The sequence below is a fragment of the Lygodium microphyllum genome, chromosome 29 (assembly GCF_053477565.2).
Source record: "Lygodium microphyllum isolate KBCC chromosome 29, Lygodium_microphyllum_v1.1.10, whole genome shotgun sequence".
NCBI classification, from domain to species: Eukaryota; Viridiplantae; Streptophyta; class Polypodiopsida; order Schizaeales; family Lygodiaceae; genus Lygodium; species Lygodium microphyllum.
This window is the reverse complement of record NC_141163.1, coordinates 16115152-16137163: the sequence shown is the minus strand read 5'-3', so window position 1 is coordinate 16137163 and position 22012 is coordinate 16115152. Positions and strand designations below refer to the sequence as shown.

Here is a 22012-nt window from a genome sequence, read left to right as displayed (position 1 = left end):
TAATAACGGGGCGTTGTCCACTCTCATGCTTGGGGTGGAAGCTCCCACGTGCACTCTTCTCGACTTTTTCTTAGGAGCCATTGATAAAGTAAATTTTGACTCAGCAAACTCTCCCTTGGTCCCTTTTTTCAATTTCCGAAATTGCTTATTGCCCGAGATCTCCCTTGCGGCACGGGAAATAGACCTTGGGGAACACGGTCTAAGAAATCCAACACCGCAGGTGAACTTGGTCTAGAGGAGCCTCAATAAAAGCTTCCCAAGCTTCTGGATGATCAGAGATGACGTGTGAAGACGTGATGGTGAGGATGATTGGAGTGATGATGGTGAGGATGATGATGATGAATCGTGTGAGGGAGAGGAAGATGTTGGTGATGGTGGCGGCAGCCTGGCAATGACGGCGGTAGCGTGGTGGTAGTTGACGGCGCAGGCAGTTTGACGGTGGGCAGCTCCAGACGATCCCCTCAAGCTTGGGAGGGGGGGTTTTTATAGGGTGAAGGTGGGGGGTGTGTGTGTGGGGGTGGCCATAGAGGTGGCAGTTTGCATGTCCTCCTCCCCATGCCCCTCCACAAGCTCCTACACACTCTCTCTCTCCCCGCCATGCAACGCGTGAAGGACATGGATAAAAAAATTTGCAAATTATTCATTATCCTTTGTCTTGGGGGGGGAGTTCCTACGGTGGTTTGCGATTTTGAGCCACGGTTTCATAAGCACAACGCGGGGGATGGTATTGTTATACACGAGGATGGAGCACTTAGGCCAGAGTTTCTTTGTTGCGGGAGACTACTTCGGATTGCTTTTGCGCGAGATCTAGGGTCTTTAATATTTTGTTGTAGAGATATTATACATTTTTAGAAAAAGGACATCCATGAGATTGCACTACCATATAAGGTAGAGACATATCTTGTGGTTGACTTTTTTGTTTTGTCAACATTCCATGCATAGTTTGCATTTGTTACTCAAGGGGGATTTTATTTTTACGAGCTTTCATTTTCATTCTTTTGCAATCAATCTTGTTTTTCCAAGCTTTTTCATGCAGCATACATTCATAGCATGAATACTAATTCATAGTCATACAAGCTATAGACATGAAGTGACATAAAAATAAAATTGTAATTCTTTATTCTCCAAGCAATAGATCTCTTGGAGCTCCTTCGTAGACCAAAAACGTGCTTCAAAATAACAGTTCCTTCTCTGCTTCTCGCAACCCAAATCGGATGGCTTTGTTGTCTTCAGAAAGGGGGTAAAGCCTCTGGACACCTGCTCTAGAATCTCCTAGTTCACTCCTTCTTCTTCTTCCAGTTCCAAGTGCAGTTTTCAACCTGTCAACAGTGATCGCGACATGCGCAATTTCGCCAATCTTTCTTTTTTATGAAAAATCCCATAACTGGCTAAGAAAGCAACTTGCTTTTTGCATGCCATCCTAATCTAGAAGCTTTTCTAACCTTTTTTGGATTTTTGCATTAAATAATATAAAAATAGGCTAAAATTGTCAAAAAATCTAGTATTTTTGGACCATTCGTGCCTTCATGTGGCGAATGTTTCTATCTATATCCCATAACTTATAAATACTTTGGCGAAATTACTATAATTTTTTCAATATTTGTTTCACATGAATGGTGAAAGAGCTTTCAAAATCTCGATATACTTTAGAAATGTTGGCAAATAAAAAAATTTGGAGTTATAACTGAACCTACTCAAGTTTCGAAAAAAAAAGGAAAAAATAAAAGTATAGCCATTTGGTGACATATAGCCACTAAAATCATCTATGCTTCTTATATGCCAAATTTTAAAATAAGTCACATTAGTTTGTGATTCTATATTTATGTTTTAATTTTTTGGTATAAGTATAGAAATGTGTTTTTGTCCCTTTTTCTTTCATAATGATTCCTTTTAACTCTTGAAAGTGTGATGCATTAACACACACACACACACACACACACACTCTCTCTCTCTCTCTCTCTCTCTCTCTCTCTCTCTCTCTCTCACACACACACACACACACACACACACACACACACACACACACACACACACACACACACATTTTGCATGTTTATATGGATATGTGGAATTGTTTGTGTCTACTCTAGTGATGGCTATAAGAGCACTTAACTCATACAAGTTGTTACTTCTTTCTCCTTTGCTAACAAATTTCTAGCATTATCCATAATTTATATACTTGTCTTGGTGAATATCACTTCATGACCAAGATAATTTATGAAAGAAACTGAGAATAAAATTCTCTTAATCTCTGGAACATACAACACATTTGAAAGCTTTTTGAGTTCATCATTTGCAACAACAAAGGAAATAGTACCTGTGCCCTCAAAATGGCATTTTATATTCCCAATCACCACAGTGATATGATTCTTGTGAAGGTTATAGATAACAATATAAACCTTTTTTTTGTCATATGACAAAAGGCATCACTATCTAGCAATATCCATAAGTCAATAGGAGATACTTCTTGAGGAATACACTTCTTCAATTATCATCATGAATAACTCTAACTTTAGTTTAGATGTATTGGTTGTCTCTTTCTCTTTATTTTTCAAGGTGCCATTCTTTTTATTTGCTTTCTTGACATGATAACATATAATTGCATATCCTTTCTTCTTGCAGTAGAAGTACTCTCCTTGCATTTCAAGCGAGTGGCAATGGCTATCTCTCACATAGCCATGCATCCTCTCATGCAAGGATGTAGTGAGCTTAGCAAGACATGTCTATCACAATGTCCTGCCCCCCTTGATGTGTCTTGAGTGCATGAAGTGGGGAGGGGCTAGGGATTTAATGGTCCCTACATGAAGTGTTCATGGCACTCATACATTACAAATGAGAAAATTTTGTTTTTCTTTTTTTCCCTCTTTTTTTCTTCTTATTTTTACATGGGATGACACTAAGTTGCATCATGTTCTCTTACAAGGCAGAGCTAGGTGGAGGTTTAAGTGATTTACTTAGAAAAGACTGGCTTACCATATAGTCCTTTAAGTTAACTCTCATGTTTAGAGGTGTAATGGACAAAAATGGATCGTTATACCTTGTGAATCAACTATCACCCATGTCCTCTAGCAGTTCATACAAAATGTTGGCAATATGGTACATCATGAGTCTAGTTGTAGCACAACTATCTATGCCTATATTTATATTACAAAAGAGGGGTGGTAGTCGCTCTTCCTCTGCAATGGGCTTTTGCTTAAGAAGGATTCTTAGGAGACACAAATAATTATAAGTGGTAATAAATGCTAGATTTGGACATGAAGAAAACTCCTTGAGGAAATACACAATACATGGGTGAATATCTCCATGGGCACAAAGTTAGCTTCATCTACAACCTACCATCCATAGACTGATGGCTAGATAGAAAGGGTCAACAAGTGGTTGGAGACCTACCTTAGACACCTTTATCATGATGTGCAACATATGTGGGACTCTTGGCTATAGGTGGTTGAGTTTGCCTTCACTAACATACTACTTATCCTTGCTCCTTTTTTACATACTCATACACATGACTCACACACACCCCTCTACACACACACATTACTCGCCATTACATCTACTCTTGTTTTCATACATACATATACACAATTCTTAGAACCAAAAGGTTTGAGGTACTCATGGTCCAATAACTTGAGCTAGTTAGATCTTTGAAGCATGCATCTTGAAAGTTGCAAAGCAAGATAGAGCTCTACCTAAAGCCCATAAATGCTAAGGGACTTCCCCTCTTCATAGACTTGAGCACAAATAATAGCTCCGCTTCAATGAATGGTTTATCCAAGGGCAAGCTAATTTTAGCAAAAGGTGCCAAGGACTCTCTCCATTTCCACATCCAAGATTTTAGCAACACACTAGGACCAATCAACAACACTCTTGGGCTCAACTTCGGCTAGCACTGAGAGATGCTCGTGGAAAACATTAGCATATCCTAGTAATTAGTAAAGGTGCATCTATTTTCATCCTAAATAAATGTGATAGTCTCTCAGTGCTAGTGGAAGTTGAGCCCGAGTGTTGTTGATTGGTCCTAGAGTGGAAATCCAAGATTTTAGCTACATACTAGGACCAATTAACAACACTCTTGGGCTTAACTTCGACTAGCACTGAGAGATGCTCGTCGTGGAAAACATTAGCATATTTTGGTCTTCACTTCTAGTCCTTTTGGGACACAAAGGCAATCATTGTAATATAGACAACCATTGCTAGCACGATAATCCTTAATCTTAGACCTTTCTTTGTCAGAGCTTTCTCCTTGAAGTATCTTAGCCATGAGTCCTTTGTATTCTTGATCCTGAGAAATAGCTTGGCGTACAAGCTAAAGTACAGGATTATCATATATGGATACGATTCTTAAGCTTCGAACTTCTACAATGCTGTTAAGAAAGGCTTTTCGACTTAATGCATTTGCAACAACATTGTCTTTCCCTAGACAATATTTGATTTTAAAATCAAACTCTTGTAGTATCTCTATCCATCTTCTTTGCCTTAGAGCTAGAAATGCAGGTTGAGGGCTAGAAGTTGTACTTTAGCTGCGAAGCACTGACTTGGGTGCATAGAGCTGAGTAAAAGCATTTACAAGTTTAATCTTTATGTGAAAAAACCTTGCATGACTATTGATTAATAGGTGTGGACACCCATAATTTTCTCCTAATAATAGTAACTCCATGGCTTCTTTGTGATCAAAAGCAGAAATATATTCTACATATGCTTTCTATGGGCCTTTATTAATTTTTGCCATGGCAAGGATAATGTTGTTGCAAATGCCTTGAGCTGAAAAGTATCCCACAATCTTTACTATTAGTTAAGGGGAGGTTGGGGGCGGGTGTCATGTGGCAGCCCCCAACCTCCCCATAAAGAAATGCGGGGGCGGGTGCCACACATCCAGCACCCGCCCTCGCCGCGAAAATTGTAGTATCATTGAGAGATACAAATCCTAAGAACCATGTTAATATTTGAAACCCTATCCTAGAGCTTGTACACCAAGCCATTTTCAAGAAAAGGAATACTACTAGTTACGCCTTTATAGAATACTTACAAAGACATGCCATGAAAGGAAGAGGATTTGGTGCGATACAAGCAAAGAGTTAATAGAAATAACATAGGGAACCACAACCCGCATTTCACATTAAATTTTTTTCAAAATGCACGCAATTTTTCTTCTCCCTTCTTCTACTTTAGCTCCTTCCCTCTTACTTCGTTTCTCCTCCTACTTTAGCTCCTTCCCTCTTACATATGCGGGCGCTCTCATGTTTCTGGACATTCGCTCTCTCCCTAGTTCGGAGAGTCATTGCTAAACCCTATTGCCACACAGCAGACAAAGGCCAGCGAGGACCGGGAGGTTCCTTTGCATGTGTGGATGCCATCCCATGGGTCACCGTGCCCCGCCTCTCCAGCTCTGTCATTATCCTCACAAGGAGTTGGCTCACAACCGCCCCTGGACATCCTTCTCTTCGTCCCTCAATAAGTCCCTCCAGCAACGCTCAAGTAGGACGCAACAGTAGAAAAGCACGTGAGGAGCTCGAGTGCCAAGAGGAAACATGACAGGGACGCTGACAAGAAGGAAAATGAGAGGCAAGCTAGCCATGGTGATGGAGCTTTGCAGCCGGAGGAAGGGGAAGAAGAGGAATGAGAGGAGGAGGATGAGGAGGAAGCAAGTGGGAGCGAGAAAGTAGAAGATGGTTCCAGGCAAGACGCAAGAGTCGAGGGACTCGCAGAAGGTTTCTATGAAGTTGAAGCTGTGAAAAAAGATGCGTACGCAAGGTGCATCATCTTCCTGACTTTTCTCACCACTTTCACACCATGTATGCTAACTGTCATATTAAAGCAATGAGCATTCAGATTTCTCAATTCTTTTTCTCTTCTTGAACCTGCACACGAGCTTCAAAGGTGAAATTTGTTGACTGGTTATGCTCCTAAGTCAAATGAATCCTTCTTGCATTTCTATTTGGCTTACCAATTGACATCTTATGTATTAAATTCGCAAGTCAGGTTGTTCAAACGTTTGAGGCTATGTTGTAGCTTGCAAACTAGCCAAGTCATGTTTCCTAATATCATAAATGGTTATGCTGAATTGTGTTGCTTAGTCCTCTGTCGCACATTGTCAATTTCAAAAGCAACAATTCTAATCTTTCTTTTTATGATGATTGTAGGGTCAAGTGCCATACTTGATAAAGTGGTGAGAGTTGGTAACAATAATCCATCAGATTTAGTTTTGCTTGATACCTACACTTCTCTTATGGCCTAACTTAGAGTATCTAACATCTGTTACATTGTAGGCGAGGGTGGCTTGAGTCGGATAATACTTGGGAACCATTCGAGAATGTCAAGGCTTGTGCTGACGTCATAGAGGAATTTGACAAGAGGTATGTTGATATCTTTAGTTTTCTTTACTATGCATATATGTTATTCAATATACAAATGTCATTTTGATTTCTTGCTCATCCTATTTGTAGCTATGTGCCTAAATCAGGCAGGAAAGTACGAGGTAAAAAGAAATATGGAACTCATCAACTTTCTCCAAAGAGGAAGTAGACACTACTAGAAAATGTGGATGGGGGAAGTGCTGCCAACACAGGAGAGGACACAATGGACACTAATTAGGACAATGGAAAGTGTGCAACTGAAACTGCAGAACCAATCAGGGAGAGTCCTGAGAATTCAATATCACTGAAAGATGGAGTTTTTGATATGGGAAGAAAGGATGTTGACAGGTCAACAACACTTGGCAATCCTGGAAATGGTAGTGTCCTTGCAAGTGAGACAATAGAAGAGATGGTCATAAATCCTACGATTAACCAACTAGGATCTAATTCAAGCAGGTTGGTGTTGGAAACAGACATGCCCCAGCCAAAGTTGTCGCATGAACAATTAAGTTCTATTCCACCTCATGAATTGGAGGAGACGAGCATAGCAAAGCCACAGAAAAAAGCAGGGCCAATGGACATCATGAAGTTAGGGAGGGGATTATGCAAAGTGATATAAGTGCTACTAGGTATCAGTTGATCAGCTTGACATCAAAGTCTTCTCTGTCAAATGAAGGAACATTGAATAAGGATGATGCTTAGCTAGACAAAAAATCTAGCAGTGGGGAACTTAATAAGAGTGCTGGCAGTGACAAATGTACTGGAGCAAAAAAGAGAAAATAAGGTTTTGTGAGACGTGTTCGACTAAGTTTGGATTCTCAAGAACAATATGCAAAGACAATTGCCGATGAGGAGAGGTCACGGGAAATTGTGAAGCAGGGCAACAATTTGAAGGGAGTTTTGTTGTCCACACAAGGTGGGCACATGGAAGTTGCCATAGCAAACCAATGTTCCCAACCAGGCACGCCCATGATCTTCCTCTCACAAAGATTATCAAGGCAGTGAATTACAACAACTCATCTGTGGAAGGAAAGCAAGATGTGACTGCTCTTTTTAAGGCATCAGGGTATCATATAACATATGCTTGTTCTTTATATGTTGTTTTCTTGCAAGTAGTATATATAAATTTTTACAGACCAAGGAGCTTGGGAGGTTGTTAAGGATTTTGGTGAATTCATGAAGAAATAATGCTAGCTTTGTAAGAAAACCCATGTTATAATGTTGCTATTTCAATATTAGAGCATGAAACAAATGTTTTGGGAAATTGAATCCAAAACAAATGGTATTTGGAAATATTTGGGTGGGTTCTAAGGGGCTATAATAGGTTGTATTTTGATGACAATTGGAATCCTTAGTAAGGGAAGTGGAGCTTGTAGTGGGCTTTAAAATAAACAGCTCAAAAAAGTCTATTGTGTACCATTGGCTGGGCTTGAGGCTAATGTTGCCTCCACAAGCCATCAATGGGGTGTAGACTTGATCTTGACAGGATTTCTAGTGCAGAAGAGAGGGTTAGGATCATGGGTGTCATCAATAATATGCCAAAAATTATTCATGCATTGGTGGATGGGATGAAGGCAGTGCATAGTGTATATCTAGTCCTATAAAATGAAGTAAGAAATGAAAATACTAGTTAATCACCATTTAGTAACGTGTATATAGGAAAAAGGATGCAACTCAATGGCTTACAAAAAATTTCTCTAAACCATGACTGTGTCAAAACTGGTGCCATGTGTGTCAACACCTTAGCCATGTATTCTAGGGAAAGCATGGTTATTTATTCTCTTATAATGTATTCTATTATTGGCTTACTTCACTTTTTTGTTTATTATAATCTAAAGCATACTCTCTATGGATGTTGCAGCATTGGGTAGTATTAGGGTTCTTTATTTGCACGAAGATATGGTGTTATTTATTTGCATGAAGTCATGCATCTCGCTTAGGTGAATTGTAGCTCACACTTTTTGCTTTATGTTGGCAACCAATTTCATTTAAGGTAGCAACAAATCTAAAACAGTATTGTTGGCACAAATGTGTTCTAGGTTGTTCAAAGGTAAGGGATTCTTGAAACAGCTTTAAGTACACACAAGCATTTTGAAGCAAACCACATAGGGATTGGATTGGGACTTAATGCTAATGTGAGGTGGTGTTTACCATCGATAGTAGGATACCTTACCACATGCCAATTGTTTTCAAGAATGCCATTAAAAAAAGATCGGAAAGTAGGTGGTATGGTGTGTGTTGCAGGAGAGGTCTATTGATTGGCATGCATTGTGAATTCGATGTATGTATGTCATGAGACATTCCTTTCTTGTTACAATGTGTGCATGTATGTGTGTGCGTGTATGTGTGTACACATCCACGTGTGTGATAGGAGAAGCCGTTTGATTGGTATGCATCGTGAATTTGGGATATGCATGTCATGAGAATCGATAAGGCAATCCTCTTCTATCACTCACTGTGCAAAGATGTTTACTCTTCACATGTACGTGTATGGCAAGGGGTCGTTGTTTGGCATGCATGTGTATCATGAGATGGGTCTCTTGCCTTGCATTATTTGTATCTTTGAGTCTTTGTGCGTATGTATTTTGTAATCACTTGTGAGATACGTGGATTGGCATGTGTTGTGTATTCGATGTATACATGTCATGATACTTGTCTCATGATGGGTGTGTGTGTGTAAGGTTGAAAGGTGCTTGTCAAGTAGGCACTCAATGATGAAGTTGGTAAGTGAGTGTCTTTTGACAAGTATGCCACAATTGACTTGGCATTGTGTCGCGAACTCGGTATAGATGTGTCATGAAAATGATAAAGTTCCTAGTATTGATGGATGGCAAGCCTAAGATAATCAAGTTGCTCTTTATGTAATCAACTTGAATGGTGAAGCTTTTGTATAGACAATCCAAGCGAATGTTGCACTATGGCTCATCAATACATTATTTGTAGGTATTTGTCCACAGGAAAGTTGAGCTTCAATCAATGTGTATTGATTTGATTTACCTTGCTTTAGTTGTACTATTTTCTTTGCAATAACACGGTCATTGGTTGAATTATCTTTCATTTAGTGTTTTTGCTATGTTATTATTGAGAAAACTTTACCATATTGAGTTCAAAAATAGTACTTTGAACCTTTTATTACTTTATTATTTTCATGAAAAATATTCGCCAATTGAGTATAGGATATCTTTGGTTTAGAGATCAAATCGCCACACTTTCGAAAGTTTATATTACAAGTTTCGCCACATATTCTATAACATGAAAGTATACATTGGCTCTTAAAATCATCTATAACAAGAAGATACATGTAGTTGAACAAACATGTGTATGAGAGAGAGACACTTGAATTGTGCAATTCTCATGAGCACAAACAATGCAAAGAACACATTCTAAGTACAATTTCCCAAAACTTAACATAGTTAAATGTATACAAAAAAAAGAACTAAAGAAGTATTGAAAAATAAAAGAAAATGATAAACTTCGGCTTGTTGCACTATTATTTGGAGATTGAAGTCTGGCAAGTGCTAGGAAAAATCTTCATCTCTTAGAAGAAGTATACATGGAAAATCTTAAAAGTATTTTTCATGACTAAGTCCAAGGAGCTAGCTACATTTATGGAGGTCAATGGGAAGTTATCCATTGAGATACATTAGCACTAGCAGACATTGGGAGGTACAAGAGGTTGTTCTAGTAGTCTCATATATGTGTACAACACTAGGCCATATATCAATTTTACTATTGATATTTTGAGTAGATTCTCAAACAAACCACAAGAAAGTCATTGTAAAGCTAGGATGTGGGTGTTGAGATACTTAAAGGGAACTCTTGACTATGGTATCACATACAATTTTGAAAGTTCTCTTGTAGGGAACTATGAGTCATACTAGACAGGTGATAATGATTCTAGACAATCAATTTCTAGATATTGTTTCTCTTTGGGTTTAGGAATCTTCTCTTGGATTAGAAGAAGCAATTGACAATGGCATTATCTTCTATTGTCTTCTACCAAAGCAAAGTATAAGGTAGCTTGTTTTGCCAAGTGAAATAGTATGGTTAAGGAGGATCCTATGGCACATGGGATAGCAAGATAAAGATTCAATAGTGCTAAAGTATGACAATCAAAGTTGTGTCACCAATGCCAAAAATTTAATGTTTCATGCATTCACCAAATACATTGAAATCCAATATCTATATGCATGATTTGATTGAGGATAGGATATAGAGCTTATCTCTACTATCCAATGAAGGAGAATGGAGCAAACATCTTTACCAAAGCTCTTATGAAGAATCCGCTTTGAGTTTATCTTCAAAGACTCAATATTGGGCCTAGGATGTAGTCTACCAATGGGTGGGGGCATTGAGGGGAAGTGTTAGATATGCTCAATACCTCACCCTCATAAGGTGCCACCAGCCATGGTACTCTAAGTCATAAGGTTCCCATTATGAGGAGAAGCCATGTGTAAGCCTAGACATTGATTAAGTGTCTTGGCTTGTATGTCAGATAAGGTCTATGTGATCGAATGGCAAAAAGGTAACTTTGTGGGTCTAGCAATTGGGTTAGATAGAGTAGTTAAGCTGCTAGCAACTCAAGGAACACTAGGGGATATAGGAGTTATCAAGGATCCTTATTTTGGGTTCTAGGGATTGTGGAAATAGCCCCTAGTTGGGGGGTCTCAAGGGGGGAAGGTCGCCCTTCACTTAATGTTAAAATGAAATATTTCTTAGAATATTTCTCGATCAACTAGGGAAGATTTATAATAAGGTTGGGCAAATAGATTACACTACCTTCATGGGCTATTAAAGAAAGACCCCTTTAAAGCCACCATTAATTTATATTTCACCTAGTCCAAGTTTTTCTAGTTAGCACGTTTTGGGATTCAAGGGTTGTGGAAGCATCCCTAGCAGTGGGGAGATCCCTATTGTGAAACATGGTTGAGAAAGAAGATAAGAGTAGGCTAAGGGGGAAAGAATAAAAAAAAGAATGAACCCATAGTTGCATAAAAGAGACTTGATTGATTTTGATGATTGCAAGTACATATTCTTATACCTTTGTAGCCTAGACACACACCTCATACTTTGCTTATGGGATTTAGTTACATGTGCCTCTAGTAGCATACATACATTTTAACACCCTCCCCTTGGTGCTAGATCATCCTATAGATGAGTGCACCTAGAGTGTAGGTCCCCCCTTGAATGTCCACAAGGCCTCTAGTTTATGAAATGTCAAACAAAAGTATAAGAAAATTTCCACCTAGAAAAGGGTTTTAGGACATTCTTCAAAGTTTGTTTCTTTTACAAAATTTACTTTTTGGCCCCAACATTCTTTCTTAATGTGTTTGAATGTGTTGTATTTCTTATACTCAAGCTTGCCTTTGTTCCAACAATCTTGCTCCTTGTGTCTCGCTTTTTTGTATGTCCTACATACAATCTTTAAAGATCCTTTGATGTAGAGTGCAAAGATTATGGGGTTCAAAGGTTGCTACCTACTTGCTCATGACCTTTGTTAGGTTTATCCATACTATTGAGTAGCATAGCAATGCTTCATCATATTCAATATATTTACCAATGGAAGATAGTTGCACTTTTAAACTTTTGAATTTATTTATCAATGAGGTCAAGTGTCATAATTGTTTCCAACCTTAAAAATTCCATTAAAAGATTTATCTTTGAGTTCTTTAATTAGGAACACAAAGGTTTTTATCCAATTCATCCCATTCTTCTTTTGCTATGCAAAACATCATTTGACAAGCCCCACGGTATTATCTTGAGTGCTTTATTATTTTTTCTTTTACAATTTGGATCATCAAGCTCCATGGGTTCTTGAAATATTTTCCAAATATATTTTCGCATTAGGTGATACATGATTTTCATTTTCCAAGTGTGAAAACCATTGCCATTGAAATTTTTCACTATTTTGATTTTTGACATTTTGTGAACGAAGAGATCTTACTGTTGACTCATACAGTAATGTCTAGCTCTAGTTAAAATAAGATATTTTGTGGGAGTTACAAGGAGTTTTGGTAGATTTTAATGATGAGTACTTTCTTATAATAATGCTTTTATAAACTTTCAAGTGGTAGTAAGGTCTTTGGGACCCATTGCTTTTTCATGCTAATTGTCCATTAATGTTGAGAATTATAATACCTTGGCCCCCCTTCCTTCTTGATGGTTCCTTTTGATGTCTAATCTAATCTAGGCAGCTATGGAGCCTATTGGGTTGCCCTTAGTAGCTTGATGTTTTTCTTCTTGATCAATGTTTGAGCAACAGTGTATGCAATATCAACTATCTTTAAACCCTCTTAAAAGCTAATTCTAGATGACATATGGAACAATTCTAGGCCATTTAATATTCAAAAAATGGCATTGCAAGATGGACATAACTTGCTTCATTGTCTACAAGCCTAAGGGCATCCAATGCTTCTTGGGTACACTAGCTACTATATGCACTTTGTGCTCAAATATTTTGTTATCAAAAGACTACTATACAAGCTCTTGTAACTAAGGAATGGATCAAGGATTCTTACACTGCATATGAAGCCCTCAAAGAGGCTCTAATAACCACACTCATCTTATGAGACCTAAACTAGTATATAACTTTCTACGTGCATATCAACACATTTAAGATTGCTATTGTAGTACTATACAAGGTTGGTGAGTACAAGATGGACTTACCTATGAGTTTTGTAAACAAACAACTCACATAGACTAAAATGAACCATTCCACAATAGGGAGGGAATGGTTAGGTATGGTATATGCATAAATAATCTTTTATCATTATTTTCTTGCCACCCCTTTACCTTATTTATATACCATAAAGCTCTATTGTTTCTTTACCTACATTATGGGATACCTTTAGAATAGCCATCGATAATTTGACTCCAAAAGGTGAGCTAAAGTTCAATAGTGTTGTGGGCAACTTATTGGCTAATAAGATACGTAGGAAATCCAATGACCAAGCCAAAAATATTTAGGAATTAACAACTCAATAAGAAAGATGCAAAAAATGTATAAAGGTTCTTAGGACATGTATAAATGCAACATAAAGTAGAAAAATAAGAAGGATGACAATGATACTAACAAGCAAGAGGGCAAAGGCAAAGTGAAGGTTGAGGGGAATGTAGCTACTACACATGAAGATGATGGTGAATTGCTATTTATTCTAATCTTCCTATAGATGTGTTGGTTGCATCAGCTTAGCACTTGAGGTAAGATTGGATATTTGCTTCTAGGGCTTCTTTTCATGTAACTCCTCACAAGGAGTGGTTCTCTTCACATGATAGTAGGTGTGGATCTATCAACCTTGAGAATGACTATGTGTGTGACATAATCGATGTAGGAGATATACAGTTTTCACTTCAAAATCGCTCAAGCATCACCCTTAAGAATCTATGGCATGTGCCCAATCTTGCAAAAATCTTAATCTCTACTAGTTAGCTTGATGACTTAGGGTATTCCATATATTTGGTAGCCAGTCACATGGAAAGTCCATAAGGGCTTGCTTATTCTAGCTAGAAGATCCAAATATGAAATAATGTAGTTATCACATTTATTGATGATGCAATAGGAAAAGTGTGGACTAATAAGTAGTCTAGAAACTCTTGCTGCCAAAAGAATTTGATACTTGTAGAAAATTAATATGAAAAGAAACTAAAGTATCTTAGGCCTGATAATAATGGCAAAAAGTATATATCTCATGAATTCACAAGTTTCTATGAAGCATGTGGCATCAAGAGGCAACTCACTACACCTAGTGATCTTACATGAAATCATGTGGTAGAATGTATGAATAGGACTGCTAATGAAAGGATGTTAAGCATGCTAGTTTATGTTTTTGGGCTAAAGCTATGGCAATTGCTATACATCTAATTAACATGTCACCAAATGATACATAAGATGGAGTGGCGTTCTTGAGGAGGATTGGACATGCAAGAAGCCTTCATATGATCATTTAAGAGTGTTTGGTTGTGAAACTTATGTGCATGTCCCAAAAGGAAGAATAGGAAGTTAGAGCCAAAGTTTTAAAAATGCATATTTATAGGCTTTTGATATAGTGGCAAAATGTGTTACCACCTTTAGGATCCAAAAGGTAGGAAGATCATATGTAGTAATTATGTGATTTTCAATGAGAAATAGTTGCATAAATGAAGTGAAAACAAGTAGAGTTACTTTCCAAGATGCATTGGCACCTGTTGTATATACTACAAAGAGAAAATGCCAATGCACCAAGTGTGAAGAGAGAGGGCTCAAGTAGTGCTTGTGTTAGTGAGCAAAAAGCAAATAGTTTCATTGAGCAATAGGTTGAGATCACAGTGTGAAGAATTTATAGTAATTTGAGAGCCCTATGGTGAGTTTCACACACAGAGACACAGAGAGAGAGAGAGAGAGAGAGAGAGAGAGAGAGAGAGAGAGAGAGAGAGAGAGAGAGAGAGAGAGAGAGAGAGAGAGAGAGAGAGAGAGAGAGAGAGAGAGAGAGAGAGAGAGAGAGAGAGAGAGAGAGAGAAGACACTACATATGTGGTGCCACATGAAGAAAGACTATAAGTTGAAATTTTCACTTAAAGTTAGCCCATTTTATTACGATCTACTCATGCCTCTTGTCCCCCTATGAGCTTTCTACTTGGGGTTGACTACATGATGCTAATTGATTGTGGGTAGCCATCTTACTACAAATACGCCATGACCTATGATGATAGCTTACGTGGGAACTAGCTATCTATGTAGTCAAAATTGGATTCCACTTTTCCAAAGGATAAGAATGCTTTACCATGTAATATTTTTACAAATTAAAGGTTACAATTAATCATGCTAAGCCAAAGTATGATACATACTTGGTAGCCAAAGGTATCAAGTAAGAGAAAGTTGTGGGGATCTTCATGACATATTTTCACTTGTGGTAAAAATAACTACTTTTCGCACTATGCTTGCCTTAGTAGCTAAAGAAGATATGGATCTTATGCAATTGGATGTAAAGAAGGCATTCTTACATGGTGACCTTCATGATGAGATGAAACAACCACAAGGCTTTTTGGAAAATAGTAAAGGAAGGCTTATCTATAAGTTAAATAAGAGTAGTTGTTGCCTTTATATAGTCTCATGGATACAAAAGAAGGGAAACACATCATTGCTTACATACTAGAAGTATAAAGATGGTATCTTGATAGTGTTGATCTTATATGTGGATAATATGCTAATTGCTTGGAGAAACAAGCATTGTTACTCGAGTGGTAATCAAGGCAAGCTTCTCTCAAAACTCGATAACGATACATTAAGGAGTGCATGTTAGAATAATTGACTTTGTTGATGAATAACACAAACACAGAAAATTCTAAAGTTTTACAAACATCACACAAGCCACACACAACCCAACAACCAACAATGCCTCTTGTAGCTCGAAAACATCAAAAACACAATCCATGTAGAGCATCACACACACCTTTTGCAATGTTCAAATATACAAACTTTGAAAAAAAATCAATCATACTAAATTCTCATACCTCATAAAAACCTTGATATAGCACTTGGCACTTTACTATCCGAGTTCTCAATCTCTTTGATTGGCACGACAAGACTCCACACTCTCATGTGCGATCCTCCACTCTCCTCACACAAGTTTCAATTTGAATTCAAGGAGTAGGGCTAGGCCCCTAGTCTTCTTTCTCTCCTCCTTATATAGAATTCTTGGATTCTCACGTTTAGTTTTTTTAAAGATTTTAGTTTTTTAATCGTTTTAAAGCTTTATTTTCACAAGCTTAAAAGATTAAACGTCAAAAGCATGTAAACTTAATAACTTTAGGCTTTTCAAAAGCTCTTTTAAGCTTTCAACGTTTCGTTTGCCACCCTTCAATCATTTGAGAATGCTGTCGAATTTCTACATGTGTTCTGATGCTTTTGACCATTCATCTCCATGCCATAATCTATGTGCATCTTCTCATTGTCCCTGGTTTACCCAAATAGTTAAATGGTACTTTCCATTCTCTTCTTCTCCACATAATTCATGCTTATGTTTGTCATCCAAAAAACTACACTTCTGCTCATGTTCAACTCTCATATCCCTAAACTATTAAGGTGGCAGCTCTTAATCCATCAATGCTTTGACCAACTCTTTGACTTGCTTATAGTCACAATCAAGAATCAATTACAATCATCACCTGATGATAATGCTAAGATCATAGCAGCAATAGAAACCAAAATCTTGTCAAAAATTTGTCATTTTATGTGGAAATTTCGATAGTTCTCATGATTCCATACATGTTTGAATGACATTTTTTGTGCTTGAAAATGCTTTTGTTCATTAAACTTTTAACACACTGTTGTACCGGTGAGCTTTTCACCACTTTTGTCACATTCCATATTAGCCATATTCATGATCTTGCCCATGCCCATCTTCACCATCATCTTCTCCTCTCGTACAATCTCCTTTTCCATTCCTCTATGAACTCTTTCTCTTTAAGCTTTTAAGCCTCCAAGTTTTTTCAAGGTTATTAGTCGTTCTCGAGAATCTTTTATTGTCATCTTTTTAATGTATAGCCACTCCATCTTGATCTTGAGCATCATTCTATTAATCCCGCGAGCTCTCATTCAAAGTCATAATTATGATGGTGTTTGTGGAACTACAATCTTTCCTTGAGATTTGGTGACCCTTGCTCCATCCAAAATTTATAGGAAGGTATTAAAGACATTCAAGTAAGTTTTTTCTGATTCCTTTAAAGAGAATCACTCTATAAGGCCTCCTTTAGACAGCTTCAATAAGTTTTCCACCTTCTTCATACCCAACATAACCCTTGAAATAGAGTGTCTTTCCATGTACTAATTGAGGCATGTCAATGTGTATCATAGCTTCCTCTGTGTTACAAAGATAAATGGCTAAGTTTTGGCAAATACATTGAAAAATTCCAAGTTTTGGGAAATTTTGTGAAAAAAATCCAAATCAGGGGCTTGATTTTTTAAATCCCTTATCAATTCTCAAGTTTGGCTTTTTTGCAATCACTCTTTGCCAATAAGCTACTTCTTGTAGCCTATGAAATCCCTTAGAATAATGATGTACTTCAAACTGCTTTTTCTCGAGCAAACTTTAATGTTTCCAAATGCCTTTCTTTACTCTAAACTAATCTCTGACATATCCTCCAAATTTTTTTGTTTCCTTCATAGCACCTACCATTGCTTCTCCTTTTGTTTGCCTGCTTTTTTGTTTCATGCAATGTGATCTAAAGAATATGCTTCAAAAATATACCACGTGCTCAATCATACATGCGATCGAGAAGAAATGCAATGTCAAATCCATGATGTGCAATCATACAAACAATGTTACACTCTCAAAAGATGAATGCATTGGAAAATATAGTGCCTAGCCTATCTACCTGTGCATGTGCATAATGCAAAATGCAAACATGGTTCTTTGATTTTATTAAATCCTTAACCTTGCCTCTCAACACAACAAGAAAATATTAATGTACTTCACTCCATCCACCCAAATTCTCATGTTGCTAAAAAAAATTTATGGTCCTCAAGATGTTGACCAAATAAAAACAACCCATCTCACAACTAGTGGCGTCCTTCACGACCCTCAAACTCACCCAACCACCTTTCCTACTCAACCAGAGGTTCCTAACTCAATGATGAATTTCCCAACTCTTGTTCATGCATAAAACAATGTGTGCACAATGAAAAGTGCTCTCTCCAGTGCACGTGCAGCTAAGATTTATTGCATATAGCTATAGCGAGCCTCATGCTGTGCTAGTGCGCAACGATAGTGCAAATCATGCATCAATCCAACCCATGGCATGGAAGTACTTGATAAATTCACGAGACGATCCTTGAGTGCAATGTATCTAACAAGTGCAATGTGAAGTGCTTGTGAACCCACAATCCATGTGATGTGTAAGAGTATCGGCAAGAAAACATACCTATTTCACAATGTTTGATAGTTGGCAAAATCTAGCTTCAACTTGTCCAAAAAAAACTCCAATCTCGAACAAGGCTATCAAGTTTTCACACTAAAAAATCCAAAAAAAATGACAAAAACAAATCCTAAGCTAAACAACCACAAAAAATAAAACTACAAAATGACAAAATAAACAATTATGCAAACAACTAAGCTACAAAAATCAAACCTATCTATAGTTTTACTAGGGGTTTCTAGTTTTCTAAAAAATGCTTGACAGGGTGAGACTAGTACCCTAAAGAAAAGGTTAATGGAAACCTTTGAGATGAAGAATTTGGGACATTCCAATCACATTTTGGGTATGAGCATAATCAAAAATAGAACAAAGAGATTGATTTATCTATCCTAAAAGGATTATGTAAGCAAAGTATTTCATTGTTTGAATATGAAGGGGAAAGGTGATAAGTACTTCATGGCCTCCATATGTGCACCTTAATGCTAATTATTGTCCCAAATATGATGTAGAAAAGACTAGAATAGCCAAGGTTCCCGATGCACCATGTGTCTTATATATGCCATGATTACTATTCGCTTAGACATTGAAATGGGAGTTGTGAGTAGATAAATATCAAATCCTAGCAAGAAAACATTAGGAAGTAGTTAAATGCAAGTTGAGGTACTTAACTCGTATAGGAATATTTGCATATGCTTTGGAAGGAGAAGAGTGGTGTACTTGAGCACACAAATGCAAACTACACAAGGAATGTTGACAGCAGAAAATCAACATATGCTTTGGGAGGAGCAAGAGTGGTGTACTTGAGTAAGAGTGTGTTTTTTTGCAAGCTTTCGATTTCATGCTTTTGTAATTGAAATTTATTTTTCGAGCTTTTTCAAGCTTGCAACAAAGCATATAGTATCCATAATTGAGGAAGCTGCGATACAAAATTCTAGAAATTTTTCAAGATTGCTACAACCAAAACTTTTGCATCACCCAAAAAGAGTGCAATATCTAGAAATATCTAGAAAGAGTATGGGCAACATTCCTCTAGTGAGCAATGGATAACTTCTATATCTCCCAAAAAGAGTACAATATCTAGAAATTTTCCAAGATTGCTACACCCTAATCATTTTGCAATAAAAAAGGACATGCCACACCCTACTAATGTGAACATGATGATGAGTGAGCCAAAACAATGAATGAGTTATGCTTATTTTTGGGCTTTCCACATGACAGGGCATATCTTACGTGATTGCCCTAACACAAAGGTAAGGTCAGTGGGAGTTAGTGCATGCTGATGTATAACCATGTGCTCCTTAGGTCGAAGGCCAAGTATGTGCACGTACACATAATACATATGTTTGCAAGCAAGAAATGCCTTTTGGGTAGATTCTCTTCTTTGAAAATTAGGACAAGTGCACCTAGGCTCTTCTTTGATGTGCACATCATAACAACTATCTGTCAAGACTCGAAATATTAAATGTTGCCTCTCAAGTTTCTCTATCTCCTCTAAGAAGGTTGCAACCATGCAAGCAACTGCCTCTATTCTCTTTTGTGCGTCTTTTGGAAATTCCATGCCTCCACTTGTGTCTCCTCCCACTTGAACCACCCTCTGCAGAAGTAAGAGGTTTTCTCTTCTCATTCTTTGATGGTGTTGCAAAGCAGGAAAACTTGAAACCAACATGTTTTAGATTGCTACACTCTTCATTTTTTTTGATACCCTATATTAACTAGCCACAAAAAAGGAACTATTGGTGATACTATCACTTGTTTCTACATAGCATTTGTATGCGTGATGTCATGATTGCAAAACCATATCCATTATGCAATGGTCTTGTCCTTATAGGCTCTCTCCGACAAAAAGCATGGTGCGACTAGCCCCACTTGTCGACTTTGTAACTTGTTGCTACAACTCTTTCTACCCTCCATACCGAAACATTTTCTCACATAGTTAGGTGGCATCCTTCATAAAGCCCACTCCTCCTATGCCACTTCTACCTCTCCTACATAAGTTGATGTTCCTGCATTTGGCACATTTAATCCACTTTCCACTGACTTGACTGGTATCTCTTCATTCTCCTTAGCATCTTGAATATATATCTCTTCCAACTCACCATCATCAAACTGTATACTTCGTGGTCTACCCCTATTTTTATGTTGCCTTAACTCAATCACATATCCCAGCTTGTGGGAACTTGCAATTGCTCTAGTTCCCTTCTTTTTTTAATGCATAGTCACCCTATCACCATGCATTGTGGGCTCCTCATACAAAAAGGACTGCTAGCTACAACACCTTGCAATGCACGCACAACAGAGGCAGATTTGGGGATTTCCTTTTGCTAGCATTAGCCATCAAAGAGCCTATTGAAGGCCCAGATCTAATACATCTACCCATGATATAGCCCAAGCTCTTTGTACATTGGATATATGCATTAACACATGTATCATAGAGTGATATCTTTCATTTTCCACCTTCACCTGCTAACCAGCTAGTATGGATGCTTTCCGACAAGTTCATGCTTGGAATCTGAGCACGTTCCCATGGACTTTTGTTATCCTATAGAGTCAAATCCAAGAACAAAGCTAGTAGCTCTCTCCGTTTTAGTACATTGTGTAGCAATTCTTTTAATGAGCTAAGAAAAACAGCATACCTACATGAGATTCAATTCCTCCCCAATGGGAAATTCTTTGCTACCACCATTTTAACCACCTATCCAAAGCCTTAATGTTATCCTTGTTTACATTTTGTGCCCACCAATCTCAAATAGCAGAGGCATGAAGTGATGCATGTTGACTTGTCGTTGCTAGCCTCCATGCCTCACACATTTCAATGTGATGCATTTGTTTATATATAGTGACTAATTTCTTGGTATGACTTTGTAAACTCCTTTGTAAACTTTGCTCCCAATGAAAAAGACAAGAGCGCTCTCTCCCTTCCATTATGTTATGCAATCCTCCATTATATACAACCCTTATTACCAACTAATTTGCACTTGCCTCATCGCACATGAATCCAACAAAGTTAGGAGGATCATGACCACATCAAACCATGACGAAATTCAGATTTTCCCAAAACAATATTTGAGACTCTTCATCCTCCTCTTGAAATTCACATATTGCAATCACCTGCAATGCTCCCATGCTAGTTGATGATTGACACATTAGCATAGTATTTGCTGACAACAATTCAATTTTAATGTAAGCTATAATAATGTTATCACATACCTAGGATAAAAAACAAAACAAGACATTGTTGCCCATCCATCAACCCTATGGGTGTGATCAAAGTGCACCCATGCACTTCATAGATCTCTGGTTCCTGTTTGCCTCATATGATTCACTAAGTCCACCCCTGATGCTAGTCCCCTAGTGGACATTTTAAACAAGAAGCAATTCTCCTTAGCATGACCTTGCCCACGAAATCTACTTCCATGGAAAAATGGAAAGAAACAATGTCTTTGCAAAAGAAGTATGTTGTCATACCCATCATTAATGACCTGAACTTGATTAGCTCTCTCTTGTGAAACAATACCTTTGAACCTGTGTGTTTGCTAGATGGTTATTTCAAATGCAAGGCATACAACATTAGTACAAAGTAATGATACACAAGCTTACCCTTTACTCTGCACCACTGGCATGATTTCTTCTAAAAAATGATTAAGATCCACCTCAATCGCCTCTGATTCATCTTCTTTTGTCAAAGATTCAAATAACATCTACCGATCAACTAGCATCTATATTTTTCATGGGCCTCCCTTTTCGATCTTTAGGACTATGCTAAGAAGG

The 22012-nt window shown here is 37.7% G+C and overlaps 1 long non-coding RNA gene across 1 annotated transcript; it reads left to right on the top strand.

The window, feature by feature from the left end:
• The first annotated feature begins 5215 nt into the window (after positions 1-5215).
• LOC148010415 (uncharacterized) lies at positions 5216-7560 on the top strand. The gene is made up of 4 exons (XR_015689506.1): positions 5216-5751; positions 6141-6166; positions 6267-6353; positions 6444-7560. It is a non-coding gene; the product is annotated as an uncharacterized LOC148010415 (long non-coding RNA).
• The last annotated feature ends 14452 nt before the right edge of the window (positions 7561-22012 follow it).